At 37.0% G+C, this 20,710-nt stretch overlaps 1 protein-coding gene across 1 annotated transcript in view; it reads right to left on the bottom strand.

Annotated features, from left to right (window-relative positions):
* IL1RAPL2 (interleukin 1 receptor accessory protein like 2) overlaps positions 1 to 20,710 on the bottom strand; it is a 565,961-nt gene that overhangs the window by 126,336 nt on the left and 418,915 nt on the right. The gene's annotated exons all lie outside the window — the stretch shown is intronic.

Genomic DNA, 20,710 nt, shown 5'->3' with positions numbered 1-20,710 from the left:
ACCCAGCAACTGAATAAGATCCCTTCATGAAATCCACCTATTCAGTTTCCATTCTTAAATCTCAGATGATGTAGGCAAAAGAGCAACAAGTTATCATATAATCACAGAATCTCAACAAGGGAAATAGAAATTATTTAGTTATCTTCATCACTTAAGAAATGAGGTAACCAAGACTCACAGAAGAAACAAGATTTGCTTAAATTCACACAGCAAATGATAGCAGAACTGGTACTTCTGACTTGGGCAGAAGTAAATAAATAGGATCATAAGATGTTTCATACTTATCTCTGTTCTCCTTTCTTAGGTGATTTATTCTTCTAATATTTCACCTTTCAATTTATTGAAACTTAATTCACTTAATGCTTCCTTTCCAGACAGTTTTCTTTTTTCCCCGTGAAACTCAAATGAATAATCAGTTCTTCACATTGGTTAAAACCTTTAAGTGCAGTGGTTGAATCTTGTATAACATTCTGTTTTCCATAGTACCTTTCACAGTTTGCACATAACTCTGATAATTATATGGAGTTGCAGCATAGTTTAATAAAAAAGAGCTTCGAATTTGAAGCCAGACAGACTTGGTTTGCATTGCGGCACTGATGCTTACTAGCTATGTGCCTTTGAGTAAGTTGTTTGCCATATTGGAACTTCATTTCTGCATCTATAAAATGGAACCAATATGGTATTTACCTCTTGGGATTGTTGTAGGAATTGAGGTAATACACATAGAGTGCCTAGCAGAGTGCCTGTACTGGTAAGTACTCAATAAACAGTAGCCATTTATATTACCAAATGAAGAGGTGAGTGAACACTTGAAAGTGAGAGAGGTCAACTCTTAACATGAAAGACACAGGCAAGAGTTAAACAGATGGTAAAGAAGGAAAACTGTACAGATTCCCAGCGCCCCCTTGAGTTTGAGTTTGGATTGCTTTTTTGCTTAACTGTTGGATTAAAGCCAACTCCTACAATATCCTGAAATTGTAAGAGCTGAAAGGGGCTTTAGAAATTGCTTGGTTCAAATCCTTCATTTTATAGAGTTAGATAGTGAGGCTGAAAAGTAAACTGAATTTATTTTGGTCACAAACCTAGTTGAGGTAAAATCATACTTTGAGTATCTTAAGGGCCCTTTCTAGTGCTTTTTCACTATAATTTAATGCCTGCTTCGATAAGGCACATTTGATTTCAAACATCAGCACACACACATACACACACACACAAAAAAAACATACTACAAAGCCACACTACAGAGGGCAACCAGCTTCCTCCACCTGGAAGCAGGCAAAACAGCAATGCCCAGGGTCCTAGACAGGAGCTGAGGGCAGCTACCACCTACACCCAGAAGCAGACAAGACAGCAATGCCCAGGGTCCTAGGCAGGAACCAAGGGCAGCTGCCACCTTGACCTGGAAGAAGGCAAGAGAGGACGTCTGGGGTCCTCAGCAGGAGCTGAGGTCAGTCTCCTTCACCCAGAAGCAGGCAAGAGAGCATGCCAAAAACACCGCTTTCGCATTGGTGGTCCACCAAAGCCACCACCATAGCCATGGCTGCCACAAAAGTGGCTTGATGCCACAGCAGTAGCCACAATCACCATGCAGGTGCCCTGCCAGATACTTGACTGCACTGACACAAGGAGAATCACCAGTGGGGGTCAGAAGAAGAAGAGGACATCTCTCTCCTCAGAGCCCACTCCAGAGCAGTAGAAGAAGCAACTGGTCTACCAGGTAATGAGACATCAAAGTAGAAATAGTAGAAATATGAAAAACCAAGAAAATTTGACACCACCAAAATAATACAGTAATTCTCAAATATGAGACCCTATAGAGCAGGAAACCCTTGAAATGACTGAAAAGGAATTCTTAGCAAGAATCTTCAGGAAACTCATTGAGATACAAGAAGAGTCAGTTAGACAACATGATGAAAGAGAAAAAAAAACACAGGATATGAAGGAGGAAATTCACAAAGAGATTAATACCTTAAAAAAGAATGTTGCAGAACTCATGGAAATGAAAGATTCACTTGATGAAATAAAAAATACAATGGATAGCTTAAGTAGCAGGCTAGAACAAGCAGAAGAAAGAATTTCTGATCTTGAAGACAGTCTTGCTGAAATAACCCAGGTCGCCAAAAAAAAAAAAAAAAAAAAGGAAAAAAAGAATTTTTAAACTGTAGAAAATCTAAGAGAGCTAGCAGACAAACTGAAGCACACAAACATTCAAATCATGGGTGTTCCAGAAGGGGAGGAGAAAGGAAAAGGCATGGTTAACCTACTGAATGAAATAATAATGGAACACTTCCCAAGTATAGGGAGAGACAAGGACCTTCAGATCCAGGAGGCTCAAAGATCCCCAAACAGATTCAACCGAAAAAAGATCCTCTCCAAGTCACATTATAGTCAAACTGGCAAAGCTCAAAGACAAAGAGAATTTTAAAAAAAGCAAAAGAAAACCATCAAGTCACCTATAAGGGATCACCTATCAGACTAACAGCAGACTTCTCAACTGAAACTCTACAAACCAGAAAAAATGAGGATGATATATTCAAAATACTATAAGAAAAAAACCCTGCCAGGCGAGAAGACTATACCCAGCAAGGTTATCCTTCAGAAATGTGGGGAAAATAATGTATTTTGTATTATAAGAATTGCAGGAGCTCACCACCACACGACCAGCCCTACATTAAATCCTTGAGAAATTCCTGCATCTGGAATATGAAAAACAATAATCACTACCACAAATACAAAAGAAAGAACAAAACCCACTGGTAGAACAAAAATGCAAATGAGCAAGATAAAGAAACCAAATCTTACCACCTCAGAGAACAATAATGATAATACAATAATGTCCCTGCTATATTTCTAATTTAGATAATTTTCATCTTCGCTCTTTTTTTCTTGGTCAGTCTAGATAAAGACTTGCAAATTTTGTTGATCTTTTTAAAGGAAACAAATACAAAAACAAAAACAAAGCCAAATTACATAATTTGAGTATTACCTAGCATTTTGGATTAGCCATTCCTCGGCTCCTCTTCTTTAGCATGAATAATTGAATAACTGATAACATAATTTGGCAGTAAACATGAAGATTTAATTCCTCAGGACTGTGTGTATGATACTTGCATGTATGGGGTGTGTGTGAGAGAGTATGATGAGGGTGAGTGTGTGTGAGAGTATGAGGGTGAGTATGTGTGTGTGTATATCAGGGCTCCCTGGATATACTCTCAGTGAATAAATGATAAAGAAAAAAAAACCAGAAAATATATCAAATAGGAGAATGGAAGCAAGTCCACCAAATCAAAAGCAAAGTGCTGCAGCAAGCAGGGCTTTATGGGGTGAGAGAGAGTAGCACCAGTGCATTGGTCTTGCACCCATTTCAAAATATGGAAAGACCCAGCTTGGATAATTCCCCTTCTTTGGCAAAAGAGAATCTGCAGTGGAAACTGAATGGGAAAATGTGACTTTTTAATTTCTGACTTTTTCTGTGAACTTGCTAATCTTTCCTTCTATTTCCTTGCCATGACACTGCAGTTGCTGTACAATGAAATAGTGCCATTTCAAAGGAACAGAGGGGAAAAAAGAGTCTAACAGCAGGCCAAAGGTATCCTAAATCAAGGTTCAAGCAATATTTTTTAAGTTGGCCAGTTCAGGCACACAAGGATCAAGGAGATCTGGCAGCAGGGAGCTGATGGCTTCTACCCTGCTGGTTCGTGTTGCCAAGGCCTGGGCCATTTTCCCAAACACAGTATAGGAAAAAATTGTCTTTGAATGGAAAAGTATACATTGTTCAGATCACAGTATTCCACGTTATCTGATTCTGGTCTTTCATTGTCTTTGAGCAATTTTACAACTCTGTAAACTGTAGTACACTGAAAATGATGCAAAATAATTCTTGTCCACAGACATGTAAATTCTATTCAGTAGATGTTCACCCCCCCTTCTCAACTTTGAAAGAGGCCAGTTTGCTTCCATTTTCATATCCATTTCAATATTCTTGATCTATAAATGTGTTATTTTCTCTTGAATTCTCCCTCTATCTGGTTATAATACCTCAAAAGTTTCCTCATTAATGAGTTAAATAAAATCCTTAGCATTTGTTCATTTTTATATCTGTATGAAAGTCATTGGTTTATAATTTTTTTAGTATAATTATCTTTTAACAGCAGCCATGCCAAGGATATAAAAGGCCCCTGTCCCTTTGGTATCTAGACAAGATGCATTGCAGATAGCAGATTTTAAATGTTAGGAAGGTTTCGCTAATAATTTAAAACCTTCAGATGTAGTTATTGGCAAGTCATGATTTCTCCAGGTTTGGTGAACTGATCTTTTTGTTGAGCTACAGTAAGCAAGCTGGGTCTTTCCACTTTTTGAAAAGGGTGCAAGACCAATGCACCGTGACATTGAAGCAGCTCCCCCAGGACAGCCTGCAAACTTATTCGCAAAAGGAGCAAACGGCAAAGTCAGCACCCAGAAAAGGCTCCCTCCACCCCTACATCAACCTTACCCGCTCCATCCCCAGACACACAAGCTCCAGCAACCTAAAGAATTCTGCTGACATAGTCTTGCTTGAACAGAGAAAGTAAACTCTCACAGAGATTCTGTACTCAATGATTTCAGCAACTTAGGTGCCATTCTTGAACCTGCCATATGTAGAATGGCTGAGGAGAGCTGACTTTGTGAAGCCAGCTAGCTTCCTTAATTATGGAGTGATGTTCTGGGATGCATGCTCAGCACACACATTTGGGCCTATTCACACCCAAGCCACAAAATGATGTAATAAAATTGTTTTCATCAGGGCTAAGGGATATATCTGATTTTAAATAGTTATCAGAACAACTTCATGTCATTAAGCGAACAACTTCCTGACTTTCCATACATTTCAAGTAACAAAATAAATACTGAAGAAATGGAAAGGGAACTTTAGGTTGAAGGTAGATGAACTGTGGTAGGGGTAAGGGAGAATGGGGTAAGAGTTGGCATGGTGGGGCAGGGAAACATTTTAGTATCTGTGGCTCAAATATCAAGCCTTAAAAACTTCCATCTATGATTTCTAGCTAAAAGCAGCATTGAGAATACTGCATTGTCATTCAGAAGATATAGCTTCTCACCTTCTGTCTGCCAGTGGTTACTATGTGACTTTAGTCATTTAACTTCTTTTTTTAAATTTTTTTTACTTTTGTAAAACAGAGTTATAAATGTAAAATCGGAAAAAAAAAAACCTCATAATCTTGTTCTGAATTGGAAAAACTCATAATCTTAATAAAAGGAGGATATTCATTACTAGATCATCTTTAAATATAAGACATTACAGACTATATGACAATTAATTGTTGTTTCTTTTTCTTTTTAAATAAAGCAATAAATGTCAGTCTGGCCCAAAGTGCAGTCAGAAGATTTTCTAAAAGGCCATGCAAGCTTTTACTATAGAAAGAAAGCCTTTTAAAATACAGGGCTAGCTTGATCCTTTAAAAACAATATTTCTAATATTTATTGAAAAGCTATTTCCCTATTATTTTTACTGTATGTTTTCTTGTCACTAGCACTCCTGATCACTAGGACAAACCTCAGACTTACTGAATCATAATCTCGAGTGGGAGGGGGGAGCAAGAATCTGCACACTATACACTTTCTCCAAGTGTTTCTGATGCACACTGAATCTTAAGAACTGCTAGGCCAAGGAGACAGGACTGATTTTAAGGACAGGTAGAGAATAATTCTCCAGTGGATTATAAATGACTAGCTTGGAGAACTTTTCAATTATTTGTGTGTATTTTTTAAAAAACCTAATAAAATTTTTCACTTCTTAAGTATAACTGACATTGACCATATTTATATTTAAAAATTTACCCCCAAACTGAGGAGTCTGAAATTTTCTTTCATCCTTCTTAGGAGTAAGAGTTATCCTAAAAATCACAATCAGAATTACCTTCCTCTTGTTTCTATTGCTCTGGGCTAGAGAGGGAGTTCTGGGTATGGCAGCCCAAGTTCCACTCGGGACCACTCTGAACTCAGATAATAGATTTAACTCAAAATGGGTTGCTGACCTTCCTCCAACTTATTAATGCATTAGACAGCTCTCCTCATTTCTCATCAGCTTCTTTCCAAACACACCTTCCTGTGGCATTTCACTGACAAAAAGATGAGTGTGCACCTCAAAAATTCAAAACACCCTTTTCAAAGGCTCATTTGACATAAAGCAAGGCTTTGAAATATTGCATTGCATCCTTGCTTTTATCTTATGTCAGGTTTCTCCTAATCTGACATGTATACAGCTTTGAGAGCCTATAAGTCTGTCTATTATCTTTACCAATACATGCTTAACTTATCTGTCTTTGGACCAGCTAGGAATTTTCCAGCTAAGGTTTTTAACAGAATGTAAATAAAGCACTCTTAAAGCAATGAACTATAAATTCAGATTAAGAAGCATTGGGAGAGATTCTGATGCACTAAACTTATTTTTCTCTTTTGAGATATTATGCATGAGAGAATATTTGAATGACTCTCTAAACATCTGTAGGTAGTTTCTAGAAGTCTGAACTAATGTTTGAATCTGCTAGAACAATGATTTCAGCTTATTACTAACTATTGCAACTCACCCTTCATTCTCCTCTGAATATACTCAGAGGCAGCTCCACTGTGAATAGTAGTTTATTGTCTGTAAGTGACATTTTGGAGGTCTTTGTACTCTCAACTGTGTGGACTTTAGACACATTGAGGGTAGGGACAAATAATCTGCTTCTTCTCTCTCCCTCACAACCCCTAACATAGTGAGGAACGACTTGTTGATTGATTGTTCTGAGGAAAATATGCTCCTAATCAGAATGGGTTCAGCACTTACAACATAAAATGTACTTTTTAAGTTGCTGTAAAGCAAGTGAGTCTGGAGATGTTAGCATGCCCATTGGAGTCACATACACATAATAAAAGGGCTAGTTGTTGTGGTCACATCCACAGGCAGAATTCGTTGCTCCTTCCTCTGTGCTCTCACAAAAAGTATTTAATACTTGCTTGATTCTGCCTCTTAATATAGTTAGTTCCACACATATATGTCATACCAATTGGACAATAAACTGCTTAAGGTTATGAATTATTCTTAGTAATCTTTAATATCTCCAGGACCTAGCAGAGCATGGCACAAAGGGAAAAATCAATTACCATTTTGTTATATGTATGTATGCATGTACGAATGTATGTTTGAGTGTGTGTGTGTGTTGCATACATTTCAGGATTAAGACTCTCCATCACTATTTTGACTAAAAGGTAAGGATGCAAATGCTAGTACTAAGGTTCTATAAAAATACTGTAGAAACTGAAGTTAGCAAAACTCATACAAGTAATCTATGTCCAAATATAATATAACAGAAATAATTTATCATGATTTGGATGTGAAAGTTCACCCTATGGTGACATTTTAAAAGAGAAACACTTATTATGTTGCCTATCATAAAGAAATAAATTAATCATTTATTAAGTATCTATTGCATGTCAGGCATTGTGCCAGGTTTTTTCACTCACATTATCTTATTTAATTCTCACAATTATCCTCGTAAATATTATTAGCTTCACGTTTCAAATGAGAAAACGGAGGCTGAGAGGTTAACTTTTGTTGAAGATCACAAAGAAAATTAGTGGCAGAGCTAATCAATAGGCATGAATTTATACCTTGTCAGTGTGACTCCAGAGCCTAACTTTGAGGCTTGATTTTATTGTTATTGGCAGAACAAGCTGGAACATGGCTACAATCATAAACCCTACCCTTAGTATATAGGTTCCAGTCCCATATCTAGGAGTGAATGATACTTGTACAAATCACATTAAACAGCCTTTCTTTCAACACATATATAGGTGATCTCTGCTTGGCAAGAATATCTTTGGAAGACTGGAGGGCAAAAAACAGGCACAAAAGGGCAACCTGAGGTAGGAGTTGTAGATGTGGGTGAGGGGTTAGTGGTGATATTAATGAGAAGGAGTGACCAATATTAATGAGCTGATTGCATGTTTGCATAGAAGCCTCAGGTAAGTTATAAGAGCAACTGGTGGACTCTTTTTGCTGTATTCTTTTGAGCTGCTTCCTTTCAGGATGCCTTCCAAGAACACTGACTGCAACTTTGCAACATGGCCCCATTTAGTCCCAATGGCAGCATTAGTTCAGGACAATCATCTGGCACGATGTAGCTCAGCCTAACCTTCCAACCTCATTTGGAGTCATTCTGTTTCCCCTTTACTATTCCCCAACCACTCTGCCTTCCTTTAGATCCTTGACTGGGCCAAACTTTTCTCCTCTTCAGAGCCTTCAACATATTTTTAAGTCCTTCCTGAATGGTCTTTCACCACATTTTCCTTGACTAAGTCCAACTCATCCTTTGAGTCTCAGCTTAAATTTCCTTCCATGGAAAGACTTTTCCTTAGCCACTCACCAGCCCAATTGTAGAATAGGTTCTCCATTTTATTATTATTACATCCGATTCTTTTCTTCTATTAGTAACCAAGTGCTTATTTTGGTGTTTATCTGTTTAATATCTGTCTTTCCACTAGATTCTAAGTTACATAAAAGCAGGGACTACATCTGTTTGTTCATCATCTACTGTATACTCAACAGATGACATTGTGCCTAATTTGTAGCAGGTGCTCAATAAATGTTTGTAGAATAAATTAATGAGTCACCATAACTGAGGGAAGGATCTTCATGTGGCTATCAGAAACAGGAGAATTTACTTAGATTCATCTAGTCTACAAAGCATCCAATGAAACCCGGTCCTAAAACTGGAAGAAATTGCCCCTTTGTTTTAGACTATTAGATTACATCTCCAGCATCAGGCCCACAATTAGGATTTTGAAAAAATGAACAGTACCCAGAGGAAGGGGAGCAGAATGATGAATGGGAAAGAAAATGAACATTTATCAAATTCCTAATTTGTTAGACACTGTACTAAGTACACACACACATGCACATACACACACACAATAGAATTTAAAAGTAATATGGGGCTGGCCCCGTGGTGCACTCAGGTGAGTGCAGCGCTTGGGAGTGCAGTGGTGCTCCCATCGCGGGTTCGGATCCTATATAGGAATGGCCGGTGCGCTCACTGGCTGAGCGCGGTTCGGGCGACACCAAGCCAAGGGTTGTGATCCCCTTACCGGTCACAAAAAGACAAAAAAAAAAAAAAAAAGGAATGTGAATCTTTCCATGAACTTTTTGAAGACCGTGTGTGTGTGTGTGTGTGTGTGTGTATACAAGGATACTTCAAAAATTTGCGGAAAAAATAGAATTGAAAGATAAAATAAATCTTTCCATGAACTTTTGAAGTACCCTTATATATAAAGTACCTCATTTAAAATGAAGTACCTCATTTAATAAAGGTAGTCCAGCATGATGGTTAATGGTCAAGACTCTAGAGCCAGACTGCCTGGGTACAAATCTTTATTCTTCCACTAATTAGTTATGTAATATTGAGTAAGTGTTTATTGCCTCAATGTTCTTGTATAAAAAATGGGGAAATAATAATAGTAAATAATCCACAGGGCCGTTGTTACAATTAAATGAGTCAATACGTATAACATAGAATGTTTAACCAGTAATATTAAATAAGGGTTAACTGTTGATTTTAATCTCAAAAAATCTTGTGAGGTAGAAATCATTTCCCCCATTTTGCAGGTCACAAAATACTGGGAGCCAGTATTTGACCCAAGTCTATATAATTCCAAAGGAAAGGGGGTAGATTATAAGATGAACTCATGTAAAGAACAGACAAACAGATGAGGGAAATAGAGGTTTTCAAACTCAAGATGAGATTAGTGGGGGTGGTCATATGAGAGTGGACAATTGCAGCTGTATTCAAAAATGTAAATGGCCATCATGTAGAAAAGGATTAGGCTCACTCAATATGACTCAAGGGAATAAATGCAGTAGTGATGGTTAGAGTTATAAGGAAACAGATCTTATACAACACAGAAATGGACTTTTCAAAAAAAGTCAGCACTTTTCAACAAGAGGAACGTTTGCTTTTTTAGGATATGATTTTCCTGTCACCGGACACTTTCAGTCTAAATGGCTGTCTGTCATGAGTGTTATATAAAGGATAACTTCAATGGGAGAGAAGTTGGAAAAGATGACCTCAAAGAATCCTACGTATTCTCAGATTCTATAATTGAAAGGTAATAACAAGAATATAACACATCCTATTTACAATACCCAGAACCCAAATGATGGAAGACAGAAAAACTCCTGCTGAGAAACACACTCCTGCTGTTCTAGCTGGTATCTGACAGCTGCTATTTATTTAGCTGTGCATTTGCCCACAGGACATGATGCTTGGCTGAATTGGTATTTAGAAAATCCTAGGCAGTGTCTGATGCTTCTATTATTACTATTTTTATTGTTAACTTTTGATTCAGCTAATCAAAATTGGCATTATTTACTGTGATTCAACTGAATACATATTTAAAATGTATATAAGTTTCTAAATAAATATTTTAGAACATTCAATTGTCAGACTATTATCAAACTTGCTATAATGTAGTATAATTAAAAAGGCAGGAGACTTGAAATGTGGAGCACCCTCAAAGAATACTTACTAGGAATATTTAAACATGCTTGATAGTGATGACACAGGCGTGACTGCCACTGAAGTGAACCATTACTTTCACCTCCCCAACATACATGCACATTTAGACCAGAGGGAATACTTAGACACTTAAGCCAAATGGAATACTTAGATGATTCTTTGGATCTCAAGCCTGAGGGTATGTGGTGAGCTACACATATGGGTCAGCTTAATGTCCCTATCACTAGTGCCCGAATTATATGATACTAGCTTCAGACAACCAGAGAATAAAGACTTTCTCTTCTCTGTGGACATAATTGTCAATATTCACACTCCACTTAGAAATATTTTAAGCCAAATACCTAAAAATCAGTATGTAGCAACAGCTTAAAATAACAAAACTAGACAGATAGTTTCCATACATGTCCCTTCCCTGTTGACTAACATGCCAACATGACTTGTGGAAGGCTTTAGACTTTATTTTTATCAATTCAGTATTCACCAAATTCTGGATGAGCCCTTCAGAACTTTGTTTTTGAAAGGATCACAAGCAATAAGGCATTCATTTCACCTCGTGCTTGAGCCTTCTTTAAGAGGAGAGCCTCACTACTTGGAAGACACATACTTGGATAAAAACCAATGGGCTTGCCATGATGCCTTAAATTCACACTATCAAACATTACTTTGGCTTGAGGTTTTGAAGGCTCATTAATTAATTCAACTGATGTTTGTGTCTAGTAAGTTTCAGATTCTGTGCTAAGTGTTAGAGAAAATCAAACAGATCAATTAAACGTTTAAGGGACCTCCAGAGATAAATATGTCCATCATTACGTCTCCACACAAGCCTCATTTAAAACGTTCAAAAACAATTTGGTGTCCCCAGAGCAATTATTAATGTGTTCTGGATACTGCATGTGTTCATTAAGCGCCTTTTGAGATTAGATATAATTCCACCATGTTTAGAAACCCTTTCCTCAGGAGCCAAAAGACTGACAGAAGAAGAAAAACTGCAGCTCTACCTTAATGTTGATGTCATGCTGAGGGATATTAGACTCAATCAAATAAATCTCCTCGGCTTTCGGACATCTCCTGGTCTTTCCAACATGGACAATAGAAGAATTTACAAGTCTTCTTAGTGTTTGAAAACACTGTCCTCACAAGCCAAAGCCATGGGTTCAATCCCATGTTGGTTAGTGATTTTCATTCTGTTTCACGGCCATAAACAATTTAGATTCAGAAGCAAAAGCAGATTCACATTTTTACCATAGCTTATTTAAATATGATAGCTTTCGAAAATAATTGAACAGATGCTTTCCTAATATCTTGCTGATTTTTAATAATCACCTTCAACTTATTTACAATAAAATTAATTTTTAATGTTGTGCTTTTAATCTGCTTGGCATTACGGGAGATTTATGAGTATCTCCCCTTCCAGAAGGAATTTTTCCCTTCTACTTACCTAAGGTCATAGGAGATGAAAGCTCTGGAGTCAGACAAATGTATATTTGAAACTCCAATCTGCCACTCACTAGCTGTAAGATTTTAGCATCTCTAAGGCTAGATTTTCTCATCTGTAAAATGGGGATAAGAAGTAATGTTACTATGAGAATGAGATAAGATAAGACATGTAAAGAACTTTAGCCTGGATCTGAACATACTAAAAACCTCATTAATGCCTGATATTAATATTGTTTTGTCATGTACTGCATGTGGAGGCTAAATGGAGGTAAATCTACCCCCATCATTGACTAACCGTGTAATTTGTATTAAATTGCTTCACTTCTCTCAAACTGAACTTCCTCATCTGTAACAGGATGATAGGGGTGTTCACCTGGATGTGTTGTGAAGATTAAGGGGTATAATACATAGAAATCACTTAGCACACAGTAGAAACTCTATAATTATTAGCTTAAATAAAACAATAGCAAAACCAAAAATTTTCATTTTAATGAGGCCTTTTTCTAAATGGTCTGGAATCAAATCATACAGTTGATGAAGTGTTGCATTTCTGTATTATAAGCATGACATCAACAAACACTGTTCTCCAAATCTGAGTGATACAAAGACCCAGGTTCCCATATTCTATGGAGGTTATCTCATCTAGTTCCATGTCCTTATACCGATGACTCCTAATTCTTTATTTTCTGCTCTGATTTCTCTTCTGAGTTCCAAACTCATTTATTTACCTATCTCTTTTTCATTTCCACCTTGATGTCCACTATGCATCTCAAATTATTATGGACTAAATAATAAATCTTTGCCACATTTCTCACCAAAGCTCTGTGGAATATTCTTTACTCCATTCTTCCTCTCACCCCCAAGTCTTGTTGAATATACATCCAAAACATATCCTCAATATACCTATTTCTGTCTGTATCAACTACCTCTACTCTAGGCCAAGTCTCCAACATTTCTCTTCTGGACAACCTCTACAGTCTTTTAAATGGCCTCCTTGCTTCTACATTGGACCTTTACGTCTTTGCTTTAATTACTTATAAAATATGGGCCTCTGATAGTGTTCACAACATGCTACCCCAAAATATGACTATACGAGTTCAGAATATGCCACCCCAAATTATGCCTCATTACTGTCCTCGTTAGTATAGTGGTGAGTATCCCCGCCTGTCAAATTATGCCTCATTGGCCTAAGAATTATTTTGAGAAACTCTAGATACAGGAAAATCTTTCAAAATTTATCCTTTTGTAGGAGGAATTTGTATCTATAAAGGAAATATCCACTTGTAAGGGTGTCTCCCTCTCTGGACCAGGAATAGAGGGATAACAAAATCACTACAGAGTATTAATCAATGGAGAAGACATGGACTAAAATCTGCATAACAAATTTTACCTTTATTTTATGGTACTTTTCCTGGCCTTCTGGTCTTAACCTCATCATTTTTTCTTTGTTTCATTTTTTCTTTGTTTCAGAGAACATCATTTTTTCTTTGTTTCAGAGAACAATGATATTTAAGCTTGAAGCCTAAGACAAGTCTTTGAAATCTACTCTTGAGGTTTACTAGTTCTCTGGATTATCTCTTATCTGTAGATAAAAAGGAAAACTTCTGTTTTTCTCTTATTAATCTGCCCTGCATTATAGGAATCTGTCCCAACTAATAACTGTGAAGGGTAGAGAGAAAATTATTTTTCTTCCTCTAAATCTCCATAGGAAGGACATGAGGTAGCTCTGTACAGGTGAGGCAGTTTCTGAAGGAGGCTAACGATGAAGGTTGTCAGCTGACCACACGTCTAGTAGCTAGAGCAACAAGGATCTTGTTGAAGAAGAATCTGGACAGCACAACTCCATGTTCATTACAATGGATATCATAATTGAAAGCCCTTACCTGGGTGGTTCCAGGATATGAGTAACTCTCTGATATCCCTTTAATGTTAAAGAACATTTAGATTTCACCTAGATTCTATGCTTTTATTTGAATTTTTTCAATGGCTCTGTAACATAAGCATTTCTATACCAATTTTCTATGAGAGGAAACTGTGGATCACAGAGGTTGTGACTCAAGGTCACACAGATTGTAACTGGTGTAAATCCTCTGCTTTGACTCTAAACTCCAATGTTTTTCTTTTATGCTTCACTTCCTCCCTAACCGGTGAGTTTAGCTAAGCAGACAAATTTATTTCCCACCATGCTTCTTAACTGAGGCCTCTTGTACTTTTTCTCTCTATTCGTTTTTTTCTGCCTAGGGGTGTGTGTGTGTGTGTTTGTGCGTGTGTGTGTGTGTCTGTGTGTGTGTGTGCGTGCCTGTGCACATGCACTTGTGTGTGTGTGTTTGTGTGGGAGATTATTTTTATTACTAGAAGTGTGGGTAAAACTGACACATGATAAGAAAAGGCAGTATCCAATGTAATCAGGTTAAGGCTTTCTGGGAAAGACATCTCTGGGTAAATAGTATGCTTTAAGAGTATCATTAAAAAAATCAAATCGGTTATTCTTTATGAAAATTATTTAACAACAGTGCTCTAATAGGTGTTTATCAGGGAAAGGGTTGAGATTGCATATAAACCCTGTCAGATAATCCATTAAAGAGAGCTTTCTTGAAGCTCAGATAGCTTTGTATGCTGAGCACACTCTGAAGACAAACTTCCATATGCAGCAAGCCTGTATTTATTATTCACATATGCATACAGCAGGTAAGATTGGTAAGTAAGCTTCAAAGAACTTTTTCAGTGTCAAAGCCCAAAGCCTTGCCAGCTGATTTGAGAGGGTGGTCAAACCTTGTTAATTAGTCAGCCAGTCAACCTGTAAGAAGAATTATGTGGAGTTGCAGGTAATAGCTCATTAGCAAGAAGTAGCTATTGTTAATTGTGACAAGGTCAGGAAATAATATCTTTCTGAATTTGAGGGGATATTAAAAATAATAAGGAAGATGTCTTAGAGCAGAATGAGACCCCAAATCAAATACAGGAAACCGTGTCTAAAGAAATGGAGCTTGGGGCCAGCCCTGTGGCTCACTCGGGAGAGTGCGGCACTGGTAGTGCCGAGTGCACGGGTTTGGATCCTATATAGGGATGGCCGGTGAGGTGCGGATGACACCGTGCCACGGGTTGCGATCCCCTTACTGGTCACACACACACACACACACACACACACACACACACACACACACACACACACACACACACACACACACACACACAAAGAAATGGAGCTTGATGGTCTTTGAGTTATGTGATGCTATGGGCCCAAGAAAGCAAGTCCCCAGAATTGGGTAGCTGCAGCTTGAGGTGGTCAATGGACACTCAAGGGCCTGACACTGGCCCCTATGCTCTCCCTTGTTTTCAGGGGAATATCACCTTGACTACTTCACCAACAGCTAAGGTATGCCACAACCATCTTTAGTTATAATCCTCTTATTCAGTTAACATTCAGTGTGCATAGAGAAATTTTCTTGGCTACCTGCCTGAGTTGGGAGAGGAAAAAAGAAAAGGATTTTATTTTATTTTATTTATTAAGAAAATTCATAAGATACAAAGTTAATTGTCACCCCACCTGCCCATGATGTGAGGGCCAGATTCATACTGGGGGCATACCCATTACCAGAAATTACTTTTGCTCACGTTATCACCACCCAATTATCCCCCAACCTCCCTCCCCCCTCCCCCGTTTTCAATTTGTAGCCCTAGCAATGTTCCCTCCCTCTGTTAGAGCACAGCACTACTGTGGTCTTTCTTTCCTTCCTTCCTTTCTCTCTTAGCTCCCACATATGAATGAGCACATGCAGTATTTATCCCTCTGTGCTTTGCTTGTTTCACTCAACGTAAGTTTCTCCAGATTCATCCGTGTTGTTGCAAATGGGAGTATTTCATTCTTTTTTATGGCAGAGTAGTATTCCATAGTGTATATATACCACAGTTTCCTTATCCAATCATCCTCTCAAACAACTACAGATAGATCTTCCATATGATCCAGCAATCCCTCTTCTGGGTATATATACAGAGGAATGGAAATCATCATGTTGAAGAGATACCTGCACTCCCATGTTTATCACAGCTCTGTTTACAATAGCCAAGATATGGATGATTGGATGAGAAAAGGATTTTAAAAAGATGATGGCAAGGTCCCACATACACACACTTGCAAATAACAACAGCACCCATTTAATAACTGCATGCTATATATGAGGGATTACATCAAATATTTTACATATGTTATCTAGTTTGCTCCTCAAAACAGTCCTGGAAGGTAAATGATAGAATTATCTCCATTTTGTGTATGAGGAAACTAAGGAACAGAGATGTTAAGTCCCTTGCCCAGCGTCACACAGTAAGTGGCAATGCCACTAGAACTCAGGTCTGAGTAACTCCCATATCTATGCTCTTAATAATTCTTAACATAATAATATTATTTTTAATATTAATATGTCTTGACACAATAATTTCTTAAATCCAGCGCCTTAGACCACTCGGCCACGCTACCTGGGCTTGACACAATAATTTCTTAGACAGGACCAAAAAGTTTGAAGTAAAAATATAAAATTGATAAGTTGGTATTCATGAAAAGCAAAAATGTTTACTCATTAAAAGACACTATTTAAAAAATGAAAAGGCAAGCCATAGGCCAGGATAAAATATTTCCAACACCTGTATCTGACAAGGGACTGTTACTCAGTATATATAAAGAACCCCTCCAACTCAATAATAAAAAGACAAACCACCCAATAAAAATGGGCAAAACACTTATACAGGTATTTCACAGAAGAAAATACATAAATGGCTAATAAGCAAATGAAAAGATGCTCAACATCATTAGTCATGAGTGAAATGCAAATTAAAACCATAATGAGATATCACTTCATATTTATTATAAATAGCTAAAATTCAAAACGCAAAATATCAAGTGTTGTGGGGAAGTAGAGCAATTGTAATTCTCATACACTGCTTATGTAATTGTAAAATGGTATACCTATGCTGAAAAACAATTTAGTTATTTCTTATAAAGTAAATATACACTTATCACATTACCTAGTTATTCCACTCTCAGACATTTACCCAAGACAAATAAAAACATTCATCTACAGAATGACTGGCATGCGAGGGTTCAAAGGAACATAATTCATAAAAGCCTCAAACTAGAGAGAACCCAAATGCCCATAAGCTGTTAAACTGATAAAATCTGTGTTATATTCACATAATAAGAAAAAGAAAAGCTGCTGATACACACAAAAACATAGATAAAGTTCATAGACCTTATGCTAAGCAGAAGAATCCAAACATCAAGTAGTATAAAGTTTCTATTTTCATGAAGTTCTAGAATATATAAATGAATCCATAGTTTTGTTTTTGTTTTTGTTTCTAAAGTCAGTTGTTGCATGGGGCAGGGTGGAGAATGTGTTGGAGATTGACTACAAAGAAGCACAAAGAAAATGTGTCAGCCTTAATCGGGGTGGTGTCTGTATAGGTTGCATTTGTCAAACCTCATTAATCTTTACACTGAAAATGTGTATTTTCTTGTATATAAATTATATGTTAGTAAGGAAAGATTTAAATTTTCTATAAAGAAAAAAATGTCTTTAAAAGACACCAGGAGGGAGGCCTTCACCGAGTGTGTTCCCTGGACTTTGGACTTCCCGGCTTCTGCAGCTGTAAAGGATGGATTTCGTTTCTTTGTGAATTTCCCACCTTCAGGTGTTCCGTTATAAGCAACAGAAACAGACAAATACATTTTATGAGGTAACCATGATGTACAATAGATCTCTTTGGTCATTATTTCCTTAAGGCATTAGTGATGTATCATGTACTATGGAACAATAGTGCAGATTTTGGGGGGCATAGAAGCAAAGAGAGAGAAAAATAAAATGCAAAGGAAATAAATGGGCAGAGTTGTGTGGGGGAAGTACAAAGGGAGATGAAAATAAAATTCTAAAAAGTGAAAACAAAAGATACCCTGGTTGAAACAAAATCTGGCTCCATATAATAAGTCAATGAAATGAGTCACTGTTGTTAAGATGGTAGCCAAAAATCAATCTTCTATACTAACAACCAAATCCAACCCACCAACTAGTGAAGTTCTTGTTACTTAAAGATGGATATGCAATAGCTCCTATTTGAGGTAGATACTCCAATGGATGGTAGCTTCGCTTGTCCTCCTGGGAGCTATCACCAACTAGGAGCCACAGGCAGGCAGACAGCCCCTTTTCAGTCCATATATATTTTCTATTGAATATAACTCTATGAATTTGATAGCTAGACTGAATGAATCTATCAAAAGTAAAATGCTAAGGCAAAAATACCTGAAATAAAAAGAACACCTACCACATTAAATTAGATTGTTTTAAATAGCTTAATCAGATCCTGGTATCGCCCTGATCTAATTAGAACTCTCTTTGACCCATCCCAGCTTTGAAAAGTTGCCCTAGGTCCTGGTCTGGTCACAAGTGCTGTTTTCTGCCTGCCTGATATGTTGGCTCTGATTGAGGCTGTGGGGCATCAGAGCTTGGCATGAAGCTGGTCACTTTAGGCACTGAAGTCTCTTAATCACTCTAACTATAATTATTCTCTGCTAAGACCTTATCTATTCCTGACTCACAGGCTGTTCTCACTTCAGTTTAAACTTCTGGTATTCTTCCTGTACTGAGCATAGAGAAGGAACATCTTCACCCTACTCAGGTTCCATGTTCTTAAAAAAAGAAAAGCTAAAACTTAACAAAGATGGTAATATATAGAATGATTATTCCCCTATCAGAAAAAAAAGCTCCTTTGGGGGGACTCTAGGATTACCCTTAACCCTCTCTTTTAGCATTTAATTTTTTTAATTATTGTAAAATATATATAGTATAGAATTTACCATTTTAACCATTTTAAGTGTACAATTGCGTGCTATTAAGAATGTTCACAATATTTTGCAACTATCACCACTATCCATTTCCAAAACTTTATCATACCAAATTCTCTCTTTTAATGAATAGTATTATTAGTATTCATCTCATCTCCTGCTTAAAAACCTTTAATTTTTGCAAAAGTTATTTGCTGTCTGCAATTAGCTTGTTTTAAAAGAGAGTTATCCAGCAGGTCCCCTTCCCTTCTTTCTTTTCTTTCTAGATCTTTGAAAATATTTTGAACATACAGAACCAAACCATTTAAAGGAGTGTGGCTCAGAATAGTAGTTTACTCACAGATTATGGCACGAAGGGTGTGACATTCTCCCATGATTCAGGGGATGAGGTTTCAGAAAAGATCCTAGACAGGAGTTGAGTTTCTCCCTACTGAACTCTGCCTTTATTTCAGGAAGTTGCTACTACATAATTTGTGGTGAATCATCAGGTTAGAATAGCACACATGGAAGTTTGGATTTTCTTAGACATAGACAAACTAAGAAAAATCTGGTATAGTACATATTATATACTCACTAATATTTAACTTTAAAATTATTTTGAATATAATAAATTAGATAAAATCAGTAAATAATTGTTAGCCATACAATTCCACACAGAACAAGTGGAAAAAAACCCATAGACTTCGTAAGGTTTTCTGACTTTTGCTTTATCCTACTTCTATGAACAGGTTGTTCTAGTAATTTTAAAAAGAACTATTGTCTTATCTATTCCAGATGAATCACAGTTTTAAAACAATTACATTTTAAGGTTTAATGTGTCCCATTAACACTTTCTTGCCCTGTACTAGAAGTCAGAAACAGTAATTCTGTAGCTTTTTTGTTTCCTGCCTGCTAAAATAATTTCTCTGCTTAGGCTTCAACTTGAAGTTCTGCTTTATTTGCCCACTTGTCCTTTCCTTCATTCTGAGTTTCCAAGCTGTCTTTTAAACTGGAAGCATGTCTGTCCTTAGCTTTTTCAAAAATTCTCTCAGGAATGCTTTTTTATTTTTTTATTTTTTGTGAGTGACAAATCTTTATTTGATATTTTAAAGCTTGATTACTTAATGGAGCCATATTGCACTATTTTGAAACAAAGACAACCTTGGCTTGAATAAATTACATGATAAGATATCTATACCCAATGTGTATTGGATTTATTCATTTTATAACTTGCCCTATTCTAAAAAGGATATTAGATCAGAATAATACAAATATAACTAAACATATAACAGTTTTATCCTCCTGAATCCATGGATCAGAGTGTTTTCCTTAAATTAACCACATCATTCATTCCTTCACAGCTTAACAGTTCCCTTATAAAGCTTTTCTTACTAATCCAGCTTGCAAAGGTCACTTCTTTTCCTGAAATTCTACAGCAGTTACATGGGCTCTTTCCCCTTTAAACCATCCTCACACTTCTGCCAAAAACAGCTGATTATATTATTCCTCTACTCAAAAGCCTGGAATAGCTTCTGCCTTGAGGATAATTCCAAAGTCTTTAACAGATCAATTAAACCCCCTCATAATCTGGTCCCAACCTTCTCTGGCCTCAAACTCACCCGGGACTATACGCATGATCCTCTAGTGATAGCACACAGCCAAGAGTCCTTAAATACGCCACACGATTTCAGACCTCTGTGTACTGGCACATGTTTGTTCTAACTGGAATGCCTTGTTTCCTTTGTATATCCCGAAGAATGCCTATGCATCTTTAAATACTTGGTCAAGAGTCACTTCCTTTGTGAAAACTCTCACGCTCATAGGCTAAACTAACATAGAGTTATCATAATTAAAAGAATATGGTGCTGGTATAGGAATAGACAAATAAATCAATGAAACATAACAGAGCTAA

Source organism: Cynocephalus volans, chromosome X (assembly GCF_027409185.1).
Source record: "Cynocephalus volans isolate mCynVol1 chromosome X, mCynVol1.pri, whole genome shotgun sequence".
Taxonomy (NCBI): Eukaryota; Metazoa; Chordata; class Mammalia; order Dermoptera; family Cynocephalidae; genus Cynocephalus; species Cynocephalus volans.
Note: the sequence above shows the minus strand (reverse complement) of the source record. Positions and strands in the feature narration are given on the sequence as shown.